The following is a 13816-nucleotide window of genomic DNA, read 5'->3' on the forward strand; positions in this document are numbered from 1 at the left end:
TCACTGTGGGACCAGCTCTGGGCTGTCCCAGCAGCTTTTTGTCCTCCCATCTGAGTGAAATCAAAGCGCTCCAACCCACCCCAGCCCTTTCTGCAGCACAGGAAATCTGGATTTTGGGAATCACATTCCCTCTCCCTTTGCTTCCCCTCCGTTTACGCCTTTTCCCAGCGCTCAGAGCTCCATCCTGCAGCCTCCAGGAGCTCCCCTGGGCTGTTTGAGCACCTCCCAAATATCCCTGAGCCCCCCTGGGCGCTCCCTGCGCTCGGTGTGCGCTGCACCCCGGGAGAATCCCAGCGCTGGGGGCACCGGGGCTCCAGGGGCTGGGAAAGGCTCTGGGAACAGCATTCCCGGTGCCAGGAGATACTGAGGGCAGGGCTCTGGGAACAGCATTCCCTGTGCCAGGAGATACTGAGGGCAGGGCTCTGGGAACAGCATTCCCTGTGCCAGGAGATACTGAGGGCAGGGCTCTGGGAACAGCATTCCCTGTGCCAGGGCTCTGGAGCATCATTCCTGATGCCAGGGGAAAAGCACCGGAGTATCGTTCCAGTGCCAGGGCTCTGGGAACACCATTCCTATTCCCATGCCAGGACTCTGGGAACAGCATTCCCATGCCAGGGTTCCAGATCTCCATTCCTATGCCAGGGCTGGGATCTCCGTTCCCATTCCAGGGCTCTGTATCTCCATTCCCATTCCCGTTCCAGGGCTCGGATCTCCATTCCCATTCCAGGATTCTGTATCTCCATTCCCATTCCCACTCCAGGGTTCCAGATTTCCATTCCCATTCCAGGGCTCTGTATCTCCATTCCCATTCCCATTCCCGTTCCAGGGCTCGGATCTCCATTCCCATTCCCGTTCCAGGGCTCGGATCTCCGTTCCCATTCCCGTTCCAGGGCTCTGTATCTCCATTCCCATTCCCATTCCCATTCCAGGGCTCGGATCTCCATTCCCATTCCAGGGCTCTGTATCTCCATTCCCATTCCCGTTCCAGGGCTCTGTATCTCCATTCCCATTCCCATTCCCATTCCAGGGCTCTGTATTCCCATTCCCATTCCCATGCCAGGGCTTGGATCTCCGCTCCCATTCCCGTTCCAGGGCTCTGTATCTCCATTCCCATTCCCATTCCCATTCCCGTTCCAGGGCTCTGTATCTCCATTCCCATTCCCATTCCCATTCCCGTTCCAGGGCTCTGTATCTCCATTCCCATTCCCGTTCCAGGGCTCGGATCTCCATTCCCATTCCCATTCCCGTTCCAGGGCTCTGTATCTCCATTCCCATTCCCGTTCCAGGGCTCGGATCTCCATTCCCATTCCCGTTCCAGGGCTCGGATCTCCATTCCCATTCCCGTTCCAGGGCTCGGATCTCCGTTCCCGTTCCCGGTTCCCGCTGCCCGGCGCTCCCCGCCCGCCGTTAGGTGGCGGTGTCGGCCCAGCAGCGGAGCCGCAGCCGCGTCCCGAGCAGCGCTCGCTGTAAATTCCCGAATTGATCCCGAATGGCACAAACGCCGCCGATGGACAGAGAGAGGCTCTGAGCCCCTCAGTGATCGGGAATTGCGGCGTCACCCGGAGCAAACCCGGAGCAGGAGCAAACCCGCCCGTCCTGAAAGGTTATCCCGCATTTTCCCTCCTGTCCCCATCGATATTTCCTGAAATGTGTTGGGTTTAGCAGCTGGCAAACGTTATTTGTGCCTGCAGTTAATGAAGGGATGTGGCTGCAGCGTGGGACAGGACAGAACCTTCTGCACGAGCAGATTCAGCCACATTAATAATTGTGGGCCACACTGGCATTTAAAACTCATTTTGCTCATGTAAAATGTTTTCATTAATCCTCTCTGAAAGTCATGACCTAATTACTGATTTTTTTTTGTCTTGTTGAATAATTGCAAAGAACTTTCCCGTGATTTCATCCCTTCAGTGGAACAAGTGGGAAAGAGTGAACGGGCAGAGCCTGAGCTATCCATGCAGGATAACCACAGGCTCCTTGGTTTACTGAGCATTCTGGAAAATCAGGAAAGAGCTTGCACTTAAAGCAAAAAAAAAAAAAAAATTAAAAAATCACATTTTGTCATGAAATATTATTTCAGTTTAGGGTAGCTCTGAATTTTTAATATATATATATGTATGCTCTCAAAAGTCTAATTAAACATTGCTAAATAAAGTAGATCTGAGCAAACCCAATGAAATTTTAATGTCAAAGTTGAGCATAAATAGTTTGGGAAAAGAGAAGATCAGAAGTGAGTGAAATGATAATTAATGCTGAAATACATTTTCACCAAACTTGATTTTTTTTTTTTTTTGCCTTCTGTTTCTTTTCAGCCCCTCCACCCAGAACTCCTGAAATCTCCCAGCTTTGCCCAGCAGGCCGGGACATTTCCTGCTCCCGCTGATGGCTCTGGGTTCTCCAGGGACCATTCCCAGGCTCAGGTTTGGGGTTTTTGTGCCTTTGTGGGACCCCTGCCCCGTGCTGGTGCTCAGGGAGGGCTGAGGATGAGATGGGCGTTGTTTAATTTCAGTTTTCCTGCGTTTGGGGCTGGATTTCTGCTCTCCTCCAGCTGCTCCGTGAGTTCAGAGGTAATTGAACTCAGCGTTTCTCTTCAGAGTGCGTCTTGTTAAAGTCTCCTTTGGCAGAACCTAAATCTGGGCCTTTGACATTTTGACAGAATCTGTTTTCAGGTTGAAAAATCTCCTTCCTGATAAGATTTTGGGTTGTTTTCCTGTTTGACTCCAAAAGCCTGAGCTGATCATCTTTAAAGCATTAGCACAATTGCTTACAGATGGACTTTTCATATAAAAATGTGATTTCCCCCTTCTCCAAGCAGGCATTATTGCTGTTTGCCTGGGCTCAGGGGCTTCTCCTTTTGTTCATTTAACCTCAATATGTTCTGGATGAGTTTAGCCAGACCTATGGTGTTTTATTAGCTTGGAAAAACAAGCAAAAAAATTCTTCAATGCTTGTGACACTGTTAAGCTTTTGTCAGTTAAAGGGGAATATTGAATATACTGGTGCATGAAATGCTTTGGGTTTGGTTTTGGTTCTGGATTTTTATTTTTTTTTAATATTTGTTAATGATTTTTGGCACTGGATTTATAGAGCTCAGTCTCAGGACACCTTAACCCCACCTGAGCTGCCCCACACCACTGCACACTCAGAAAGCCAGACTGAGAGAATTTGGTTGTGAATGCTTCAAAAGTAGAAATAAGTGATAGCTGGACAGGAAAAAGAACTTTTTGGTGCAGGGCCATGACTGGTAACTGAGGAACTGCAGCTGTACTTGCATCATTATAAATTAGAGTTGAGTATTAACGTAAAGCTGGCATCCAATTCTAAAAAATAAATGTATTTAAGGTGGATTTCTGTGGGAAATCTGTCTTTTATGTGATTTAATCCTTCCTTGGTGCGGTGCCACCTGAAATGCCCAACCCCAGGGGTGCACCCTGCTCTGCCTGGTGAACACAGCCCAGGGGCTGTGCTTGGAGAGAGCAGAGAAACTGTGGGACACAGCCACAGGATGGGATGGGATGGGATGGGATGAATAGGATGGGATGGGATGGGATGGGATGGGATGGGATGGGATGGGATGGGATGGATGGGATTGGGATGGGACTGGGATGGGATGAATAGGATGGGATGGGACTGGGATGGGATGAGGATGGGATGGATGGGATGGGATTGGGATGGGATGGGACTGGGATGGGATGGGGATGGGATGGGATGGGATGGATGGGATGGGATTGGGATGGGATGGGATGGGATGGGATGGATGGGATGGGATGGGATGGGATGGGATGGGATGGGATGGGATGGGATGGGATGGGATGGGATGGGATGGGATGGGATGGGATGGGGATGGGATGGGATGGATGGGATGGATGGGATTGGGATGGGACTGGGATGGGATTGGGATGGATGGGATTGGGATGGGATTGGGATGGGATTGGGATGGATGGGATTGGGATGGGATGGGATGGGATTGGGATGGGATGGATGGGATGGGATGGGATGGGATGGGACTGGGATGGGATGGGGATGGGATGGGATTGGGATGGATGGGATTGGGATGGATGGGATGGGATGGGATGGGATGGGATGGATGGATGGATAGGATTGGGATGGGATTGGGATGGGATGGGATGGGATGGGATTAGGATAGGATGGGATTGGGATGGGATGGGATGGGATGGGCTCACCCAGGCCAGGAACTGCCCCAGGTGGGTTTGGGTGTCTCCATCCCTGCCCTCCCTGGAGCTGTGCCCCCTCCATGGAAGGTTTGTGCTGATGTTGAGGTGGAACCCGTTGGGTTGGGTTTATGTTCCTTGTTCCTCATCCCACTTGTGTCCATCCCACCACGTCCATCCCTCATCCCCGTGCTGGCTCCTCGTGCCCAGCTGTTCCTGGGCACCCCTGGGAGAGCCTGGCAGCCCCTCCTGGCACTGCTTGGAGGTATTTCCATGGGTTGATGTCTGTCCCTCCCATGCCGTGGTCTCAGAGGTGTCCCCTGGTGCCAGGCTCTGCCCTCTGCCTGCCCCATTCCCTGGTCTGCAGCCAGGGGGTCCCAGCTCAGCCCCCAGCCCCTCTGCCAGACCATTCCATTGTAAAGCACTCAGCAAAGGTAGGCAGAATTAAATTTATTCCTGAATTGTTGAATAATGTAATATTCGTGTTGTACATAAAAGAATCACAAACCACCCAGCCTGATTTTCCTATGAAAACATTTAACTTTTATTAAATCAAGACAGTTTTGAGGAGCAGAGAAAAAAAAAATGAAAGCAAAAACAACTGAACCAGCTTTCAAAGCTGCCCTGTAGCCAAAACATCCATCTGAGGAGCTGAAGGGTTGATTTTATTTGTTTGTTTGTTTGTTCTTCTGCTGAAGTGAATCACCAATAATTAAAAAAAACCAAAAATAAAGGGAGACGAGCGAGTTCAACCCTTGGAATAAATCAGAGCTGTCTCTGCAGGCTGCTGGGAGCTGCTCCAGCTGGTTTGGGGTCTCCAGGATCTGGGAATGCTGTGATGGGGGGCACCAGGGCTCTGAAACAGGGGGAGTGAGGATTCCTGCTGATCCCTGGGGATTCCTGCTGATCCCTGGGGAGCTCTGGGGATTTCTGGGGGTCTTTGGGGATCCCTGTGGATCTCTGGAGATCCCTGTGGGTCTCTGGGGATTCCTGCAGATCCCTGTGAATCTTTGGGGATTTCTGGGAATCTTTGGAGATCCTTGTGGATCCCAGTGGATCCCTGTGGGTATCCGTGGATCTTTGGGGTTCCTCATGGATCTCTGCTGATCCCTGTGGATATCTGTGGATCTCTTGCTGATCCCTGTGGATCCCTGAGGATCTCTGGGGATTCCTGCCGATCCCAGTGGATTCCTGCGGATCCCAGTGGATTTCTGTGGATCCCTGTGGATCCTTGTGGATCTCTGCTGATCCCTGTGGATCCCTGAGGATCTCTGGGGATTCCTGCTGATCCCAGTGGATTTCTGTGTATTCCAGTGGATTTCTGTGGATCCCAGTGGATTTCTGTGGATCTCTGCTGATCCCTGTGGGTATCTGTAGATCCCTGTGGATCTTTTGCTGATCCCCGTGGATCCCAGTGGATTTCTGTGGATCCCTGTGGGTATCTCTGGATCCCTGTGGATCTCAGCAGATCCCTGTGGATCTCTGGGGATTCCTGTTGATCCCAGTGGATCCCTGTGGATCCCTGCTGATCCCTGTGGATCCCAATCCCACCCCACAGCCCAGGGATGCCACAGCCAGTGAAATCCCCTCCCAGCCCAGCGAATTCCAGCTTTGTGGGGCTCTGAAGCCTCTGGGGTCGGAGCTGCAGGTGCGGCTCCTGCAGGCAGGATTTGTCCCCATCCCATAAAACATTCCTGAGCCCTCAGGGCCTGCAGGGAAGGGCAGAGGACCCAGGGCTGGAGCTGAGCCAGAGAGGCGAGACAAAGCCCAGGGGAAGGCAGCAAACCTGTATTGGCAGACAGCAAGATGAATTGGATGATCTAATAGTCCTTTTCCATCTCGAAGTTTTATGATTCATTTGTTATTTTAGCCATCTATATATATTTTTTATTTTACCCTAGAGGGGTTTCTTGAAATGAGTGCAATATATTCCTTTTTAAAAAAAAAAAAAAAAGAAAAAAAATCACTTTAAGAAGAAGGGAAGAGGTCAGGGTGGCAGGATCAGAGGAGTGTGGGGTGGGGTGGGATGGGGGTGTCCCCCCACCCCATAAATAACCCCACAGCCAGAGGAGGGACAGGGAAACATTGGGAGAAACCAACACAGCTTAGTGGTGATGCTGCTTTCCCCCCCTCTTTTTCTTACTTTAAATTATTATTATTGAAGGGAAAAGAGCTTGCAGAAATCCTGGGTGAGTTTTACTGAATCAGGCACATTCCTGTGGTTTTTGCACTCCCACAGCCTCTCCAGGTCAGTCTTTTTCTTTCTCTGCAGAGAAAGAAAGGCAAAAAAAAAAAAAAAAAAAAGCGAAAGAAAAGAAAAACCCACACAAAAATCAATCCATCAAATGTCATTACAGATTTATTAAGCCTGATGTAGAAAGACTTTTAACAGTAACATCTTCAGAAAGCATAAAAAGAGCACTTCTGTTCAGTCTTGTGCTTTGAAAATCTAAATATATTTTTATCATATAAATAATTCTTTTCATGTTTTAAGTGCATCTGTTTTTTTTTTCTTTTTTTTTTTTTCTTTTTTTTCCCCCCCTTTTCAAATTTCCATTTTACAATTGGCCAAAAAAACTGAAGTCTGCATTGACTGAAATGAAGCCATTTGCAAAGCTAATGATGTTGTGAAGCATGTCTGTGGTGAGCCGTATCAGCTAGATTTCAGAAAGGTAGTTCAATGAGTGCAGCATTAAAATGAGGGACAGCCTCCAGCAAAATCATAATTGAACACACCCAAGTCCTTAATGTCTGCAGTTGGGTTTCCTGATGCAAATTACGATAACATTTCAGATGTGAGCAGTCGCTTTCCAGTAGCTGCAGTGGAAAAGAGACATTTTATGCCACAAAGGGAAGAATTACCATGTTTAAAAATGTAAATAATATATGTATAGAAACCTTTTTTATGGAAATGAGGCATTCAGGATTATGTGAACAGTTTGGGCTATTTTTTTTTCCCCTTTAAACACAACAGATAAAGATGTGTGATCTATTATTCAGGGCTTTAATTACAGTTCTAAAACTGCAGTGATTTTATTAAAAAACCCCAAATCTCTGGGCATAAAAAGTAATGTTTTCGGTGGGAAAGTTGAGGGATTTTTTTTTAATACAATGTGTTTACCGTGGTGAAAATACAGAACAAAAAAAATCACCATTAATAGATTTCAATGCTACAAAATCATACACAGAAATACATCTTAAATGCTCTGGAATGCAGTCATCTTCCTGTAAATCAGAAAAGGCCTTAGATAAATAGGTTTGACCTGATTTAAATTTAATGAGATACATAGTCCTGATTGTTAATAATTGGTTTGGGGGAACCCAAAACAATAAAAGCAATAATCTCCTCTAGTATAAATTATACGAATTTATTTAGCAATCAGCCGAAGGGAGGGTGGGGGGAAAGCCATTAACATTATCAATTTGTTTAGCTGAAGTTGGTTATAATAAGCAAATAATTGGGAGCCAAATTGCCAGGCAGGCTTGGAGAAGTGAGCCTGTGTGTGATGGAGCTCTGGGGCCGCTAGATGGTATGGTCCTCCCAGCAGAAAGGGCTTTTTCCATGCAAGGCCCATTCATAATCATCCAAACCAAGTTGAAACATGGTTTTGATTAAAGCAGCCTGTTGGCTCAATAATCTCAGTAATTTTAAAAACATCCTTAATGTGGAAGAAGAACACTGCAATGTCAGAGATGGCCTTGGGGCCCATTATAAACAGCAACAAAATAAATAAGGAGAAGAAATGAGAGGTCATGAAAACAAAATTAAGCTAATGTTTCAAATTTTGACAATTATGAATTGTTCCTCCAAGAAGACATTAAAAAAAATAATTCAGGCACTATTAGATAAAATACAAAGAGAATAATTGTACATGTATGAGTTTCCCATGGGACTAAGCATGCTTTAAAAGCAAAACTTGACTTAGATTTCCCCTCTTCCCCCCGCCCCCCTTTCTAGCCAGCAATTGGGCAGGTCTCATGCAAACACAGACTTGCTTCTCCGAGTTCCTCCAAAAACTCCTCTCTAATTCCTTTATGAGCCTTTAAAAGATGATGACCAAGAAAACAAACAAACAAAAATTACAAGCGTATTTTCTATGGAAAAAGAAAAAATAATATCCCCCATTATGGACCTTTTTTTTTTTTTTTGTAGGAAACCGAAACAAGCAAATATAACAAAATCTGTGTTCATAACATGGCAATATAGTTAATATATACAAATATGTACAGTATAAAAATGCATCAAAGGCGCAACTTTTCATCCAAACAAGCTGCAGTGCCCGAGGAGGAGCAGCTTGGCCCCCTCCCCTCCGAGTTGCAGGCAATATGTTCTGTACAGCATGCACTGGGTACAAAATGAGTGCAGGAGCACCGAGACATTCGCCAGGGACAGTCACCACCAGCCCTCGCGAGGAGTCCCGTCTGCCTTGTTCATATAAAAAATGGGTTTAATCTTGCCTTTTTTTGCCATTTGGAGTATATACATTTGTTTCCTTTTTTAAAGAGAAATGAGCTTTTGATTCTTTATTTTCCTTATTGTTTTCCAAACAGGATCCTGACACCACGGGTCACAGATGGAACCTGAGGGTGCTGCCAACAACAAACGAGCGCCGAGCGCTGGGGCAGAGCAAACCCAACCCCAAATTCAGCAGGGTGGCCAGCTGTGCTCCAGGACTGAAACGGGGCCGGGTCCCTCCTGACTCGTTCCAGGTAACAAAACCCAAAACAAACACACAGAGTGAAAGACCAACAAAGGATTAAGAAGAGGTGCCTGAGCACAAGACAAAAGGGCGCATTGTAGCAGAGACATGGGACAGAGAATACCCTGAGCCAAATGAGAACTGTTGAGCTTGTCAGCTTTTGCAACCTGTATTGCACACTCCAGTGGGGTAGAGCCAAGATCCTGCCCTGCACATCCTGCGGTTCCTGCTGCCCTGCAGTGCCCAGCTCACCAGTGCCCACTGCTCCTGCAGGGCTGCCCAAACACACCCACACCTCGTGCCCGTCTCTGGTGGGCGCTGGGGAAATGTCCCTGTGCCCCTGCATGTCCTGGGCACACACAGACAGGCCATTCTCAATGTTACCTGGACCAGCTTCTAAGGGAGAATATTGCCCCCGAGAGATCTCCCACGTTTCAGGCATTTGGGGGGATGTGTGATGCCGTGTGGGGATGGGGAAAGCGTTCCCTGCCTTGAACGTGGCTGCATTTCTGCAAGATGTTATTTTCGTTTTCTTCATGAAATACTGATCGTTTTTCCCCCTGCTATCTCATCTAAGGAATCTAATGAAAGAATTTGTTGCCTTTACTTAGATCAAAAAAGGAAAGGAAAAAAAAAAGTTAGCTCAGCTCGATGGTGTGAAGTGGAGCTGTGCGATCCGCCAGGATTAGTGTTTAATCTGTTGTCTCAAACAGGGCTTTTTGCAAAGGCCTAAAGACATTTCATGAGCTGAGAGGGATGATGAACTGGAAGTTTATTACTCTGCAGTTAAGTCCAGTGGTACAGCGAGTTCACTTTTAAAAATACTCTCCAAGAAAATATTGTGCAAACATTTTGGTACAAGAAATAAGTGTTGTCTGAAACTTCATCTACTCTTCACATCTCTTCTGGCAGAATGAGGGCAAAAAATCCACCACCAGACAGAGGGATACTGGGATGAAAGTGCTTGCACTGGTATAAAAGTGGTCCAGCAGAGCAAAAGGAAAGGTACCACTATAAAGTGCTTTATAGTGATACAACTGGTGTTATTTTACAAGCATGATCACATCAACATCAAAATTTTGCAATCACCTCCCTGACATAACTAAAAACCTTCTCAAGTGCAGATTTAATTTGCCTGGAGCTATGGACTGAAGTTTACTGGACTTGTTTTCAAAAATGTCTAAATATGTTTGAAATCTGAGGTTGGGACCACAAGGATGGCATTTGGAGCTGGGTAGACAGAGGGTAAATCTGCTGGATTTGAAAGGGTGGCACTGGATTTTACACAGGAATTAATGCATCCAGAATAAATGGCTCTGGATTGACACAGGAATAAATGCATCCAGAATAAATGGCTCTGGATTGACACAGGAATTAATGCATCCAGAATCTGGCCTCTGCTTTTCAGACATTGGACTGAAATGGGAGGGAGGGTCAGGGGGGATGTGGCACAGCACGTGTGGGGTGCACAGGTGAGTCAGCTTCCAAACCCATTATTTGTATTATTTTATTCTTTCACTTTCCTTCAGAAGACAGCTGGAGGATAAGAATTCTAAATTCTGTGTGCTTTCCACTGCAGGAAATAATGAAGAAAAAAGAAAACCCAGGAAGCATTTCTGGAATAACAACCCAGTGGCTCACCCAGGGCCATCAACCAACAGGCTGGTCTTGAGTTCAGGTGCTGACAAATCAAGACCTCATTGATGAAATGTAATTGAAATCTGCCTTAGATGCATGTCCTTTGTTCTTTTGTTATGTTTAAAAATATTGCACTTGCTGTGGTCCAAATTGACACAAAAGGTTGGACTCGATGATCTTGGAGATCTTTCCCAACCTAAATGATTCTGTGACATAAAAAAGGCTCTGTTGGCACCCACAATATCCAACTCAAACTCTTCAGCACCATTATGGAAATGTTCCTATTTCTAGTGAAATTCAGGAACTTCTTACTGACCATTTCCAGCAGAGAACAAGAAAAGTTGTGACCTGTGGGACAAACTGTGATGGGGAGCAGAAAAGCCAGGTGAGGAAAACCCCAGTGTCACTGACCCTACTGTGAATGGGGAGCTGGTCTGGGGGCTCTGGGGCGGCCAATATCCAGGAGTTACAGCTCCATAATTCCATAATTCCATAAAACCCAACTTCCTAGGAGCAGGAATGACATTTCTGTGCTGGGAGAAGGTGGGCACACACCAGCAGCACTTGCTGACAATCCATGGAAGTGGCTCTCTCGGTGCTCCTGCTTGGGGACAGATGGCCTTTAAAGCCTGCTGTAATTGCAACGTATTGATCTGGAATCTGTGATCAATACTGTCTTTATAGAGAGAATTTTAAATATAAATTGCATCGTATATCTGTTGGTGAGGACAAAAGCCCTGTGTGATGGAGATCTCCCTCCACCAGCCCCGGAGTGACGATGGAAAATGGACAGGGGACAGCACAGCCAGAGCCACCTCTTCAATCTCTGCCAAAAATCTGCTGCCTTCCTCATTCCCCGGTGTTCTTAACAGCTTTGATCCCAAAATAACACTCCTAGAATGACGCTGAGTGCCTGGGATGAGGCTGGATCCGGCCAGGGGAACCAGCACAGAGCCAGTGTCCCCTCAGCAGCTCCCACAAAAACCTCAATATTTCTTTTTCCTGGTCACCTGGGGCAGCTCCTTTTCCACGCAAATCCTGCACGGGTGCTTCCCAGTGGGAATATCCCCTTCTGCTTTAGGGGCTGAACTGTGGGTATGAAGTAATCAATAAATATGGCACTTTATCAAAACATGATTAAGGAAAGAAAAAGAGGCCAAAAATTAGGGAAACAATCCTGCCATTTGAATGCATGAGAGTGGGCTCAATAGCCTGTAAAGCTGGCTTGGAAGGCTTCACCCCCTATCGTGCTAATATATAATTATTGATTTTTAAAATGACTTTTTATATCCTCCCTGATCTCTAAAAAAGCTAGGGAGGTCAGTCTTGTAAATACTTTTACAAGTAGGTAATAAAACCCATAATAACTTGCATTGACAAGTAATTACTGGGCAGGTTTGTTAGCAGATTCTCAAAGATATTCTTTTAACCCAACAATTACTATTGTACTAATGACAGCCATTTTTAAAGTGAAGTGTCCTTCTCCCTCTCAGCTTAAGTAAAAAAAAAACCTGGAAAAAACACCTGAGACTGATCCAGTGAAATTCTTATATATTAGTCCCCAAAGGGATGCTAATTACCTCTCCCTGTTTTAAAACAGAACATTTTTTTTCAGGTGATATGGCTTATTTTGACATGGATGGTGGCAGGAAGGGAGCTCTGGTTTCTGAATAAATCTTTCAAAGCAGTGTGTAAGGGTAACAATTCTTCCTGCTTTATTTCAGTGCAAGAGCATAAACAGCTTGGATATGTGGTGTATCAATATGCCACTTGTTAATAAGTAAGGGCGTGAATCATAAATATTCGGCTGTTTGATCACCAGGCTTTTAATTAATGTTTTGATGATCTCCAATAAGAATAAAAGTCAGAACGATAGATATTGAGTAGCGACGACAGAGAAAAGATGCAATGATTTTTTGTGCTACCTGATTTATATGACAGAAAAACTATCAACTCATCCAGTTTCGTACAGAGAAAAGAGAGGAGAGACGTACATTTTCCCTTCTTTATATCGTATTGTAAAAAAAAATAAAAATCACTTAATTCAAATGTGTACCTAAAACGCTCCCCGAGGACAGCGATGCAGGCAAAATGATCAAGCTTTAGCACCGTGTGATACAGGTTTGTGGCCAGATTTTTAAACAGAGTGGCTGCTCCCACACAAAGCAAAACCTGACCTCCCTCAGGGGGTTTGGCCTTTCCAAAATCTCCCCAAACCTTTGCAGCTCTGGGTCCTGGGTGGGGCCCTGAACCCTATGGTCACCTTGAGGGCACCATAAAGGCTCATTTCCTGCCAAAATTGAGCAGCTGGTGCCCCAAATAGCCCCAGCTCTGGGTGCTGTAGGCTGGCTGGGAACCCCAGTCCTCCTTTTTGTGGGAAGAGGCTCCTGAGAGATTCCTGTGTGGGAATTCCTACAGCCTGGCCTTGCCACAGGTGCAAACCCCTGCATGGAGATTCCAATTAAAACCCAGCCAAACTCCCGGCCGTGACAGCACCAGGGCTGGGAGCGTCACTGCCACATGCTGCCAGCAGCCCAGTATTTTCTCCCTGCACCCAAAAGCTCAGGGAAAGGAGCCCCATGTGCAGTTTCTCCCCTGGGTGATTTTCTGTGGTGTTTGTGGCCCTTGTGTTGGCACCACAGGCCCCACCTTGTGCAACTTCACCTCATAACTCTGGCCTGGGCTGTGCAATTTAACAGCTTCTGAGGAGCTCGATGCTAATGCATTGATTTTGCTTTAATAGAATTTTGTTGTCGATGGCCGGTGCTCAGCACGGTGCAGGCTTCAATCTTAACCCATCTGAAGGCTCTGCTCGTTTCCAGTTGAGCTCCGTTCATTTCCAGTTGAATAGGTTAAGCAAAGACAGACCTCACTGTTCTCAATTCACTTTATGATCCTCCCATCATAAAAAATAATATCAGCACCTTGCTTTTCATGTCAGAACTACATTTGAGCTGCTATTCCCTATGCCCATGAGTAAATCCCATAAAAGCCGCCCCGTTGTACTGTCGCTATTTTTCCTTGTGGATGATTGATTGATGGATGAGTGCTGACACTTCAATGAAGCTATTTCGACTGCCATCTCAATCCGATGATGTGAGGGGTATATTTTCTGTCCATGCCTCATTACTTCAGAATGACATTCCTGGAACTTCATTTACTTTTTCCCTCCTTCCCTCAAGCGCCATATTTTTTCCCATCTAGGTTATGCATGCCATAAAAAAAGCAATTTGCTATTATATGTGGCATAAGGGCAACACTTTCCCTAGGAGGTAAATAAGAAGGGCCTTTTTTTCTCCTCCATGT

This window comes from Zonotrichia albicollis, chromosome 17 (genome assembly GCF_047830755.1).
Source record: "Zonotrichia albicollis isolate bZonAlb1 chromosome 17, bZonAlb1.hap1, whole genome shotgun sequence".
NCBI classification, from domain to species: Eukaryota; Metazoa; Chordata; class Aves; order Passeriformes; family Passerellidae; genus Zonotrichia; species Zonotrichia albicollis.